The following is a 1,605-nucleotide window of genomic DNA, read 5'->3' as shown; positions in this document are numbered from 1 at the left end:
TTTTGGAGTTTTCAGTCCATACTAGGCTGTCTCAAAGCTAGGGTAGCACATGGAAGAAGGCAGCCACTCATGGTGGCAGAAGACAGCAAAAGAGCAACAGCAAAAAAGGGAGGAGTGGTGCAGAGGTGGCAGCAACAGCAGAGGCAAAGCGAGATAAGCCTCTGTCCTTTCCTTATACTGTATTCAGGCTATCTGCCTCAGGGTGGGTGTAGCACTCACACCCATAATCCCAGCACTGGATCATGAATTAATCACACATTCTAGAAGCCTGCCACCCCATCACTGCATGAAGCTTTTGGAGGACAAATGGAAACAAACTATAACATCAGAGAAAGCATAATGAAAGTCTGTAATAGCAAGAAAGTCATCAAAACAGTACCGTGTCTAGTTCTACTGAATAAACATGAACAGTGGAAGGATAGAGGAAAGCAACATTGCAGTGTTTTAAAACATAGTGCATTCTTTTTGAAATTAATATAAAATTTTTATTTTAGAAAATTACCCATTTGTTTTGAAAACAAATACACATTATGAAGGAATTAAACGTGGGTATATCCTGTATATCAGAAAAAACCAAATATATCATATACAGTCTATACATCAGTGCAACCTAAAAGTAAGTTTCTCTTCTAGCAGGTAAAGTTAAAATCATTAGAAAATTACCATTTTTCTACCCTTCTAGTGACTTAGTGAATCTAAGACACAATCATTAATGACTGATAACATGATGAGGAGTGATAAAAACATGCTACATGGTTTCTGAAGGAGTCCAGAATATCATACTGAGGTAGCTTTGCAACAAAGAAGTGGGACCTGAGATCCTAATGGGCTTCTAATGTGACTGTCAATTTGCAAAAATTCAAGGGCCAAACTAACATGTTCACCTACACCAAATGGATATAATGAACAGATTCTAAACCATGGGGCACTACTTTGAACAACAACTGCAGTGGTAAGCAGAAACAATGACACATTACCCAGGATTTGGAGGCAGACTTATGTAGCATTGACGGGCAATAGTGGGCATTCATTCCCAAGCTGAGGCCCAACATATGAGGTAGGGAGATTTTTATGGGGTTGCAAAGGGAAGTACAGAGGCAGAATGGCTTGTCAATTGGCTATTGGGTCATACAATGTGTGTCATAGTGACCAGCCATGAAACATAGAAACATACCAGTGGAATGGAACATAGATGTTGTGAACTACAATAGATGGGCTCCTAGTGAGGGGGGTAAGACACAACGACAGGATATACTCAGAGTCAGGGTTGGCAGGAGACATCAGACTGTGGTCAGTAGAACAAGTAAGGTACAAATCCCACAAGAGGCCAGGATCAGCCTGAATTTCTGTGGAACAGAAAGCATAAGAATAAGCACCCCACCCTATTTCTATTGCAGGGCTGCTGAGATTATCCAGCCCATGTCTGGGCTCTACCTGACACATTTGTCAACCAGAGACAGTGATAGTTAACTGAGTCTAACAAAACTATAGACCTCAAAGATAACCACAGGCTTGAAATCACAGAGAAATATCTCTCTCTCTCTCTCTCTCTCTCTCTCTCTCTCTCTCTCTCTCTCTCTCTCTCTCTTTCTGTGTCTCTCTCTC

The sequence above is a fragment of the Octodon degus genome, unplaced genomic scaffold, assembly GCF_000260255.1.
Source record: "Octodon degus isolate 3935 unplaced genomic scaffold, OctDeg1.0 scaffold00196, whole genome shotgun sequence".
Classification (NCBI taxonomy): domain Eukaryota; kingdom Metazoa; phylum Chordata; class Mammalia; order Rodentia; family Octodontidae; genus Octodon; species Octodon degus.
Note: the sequence above shows the minus strand (reverse complement) of the source record.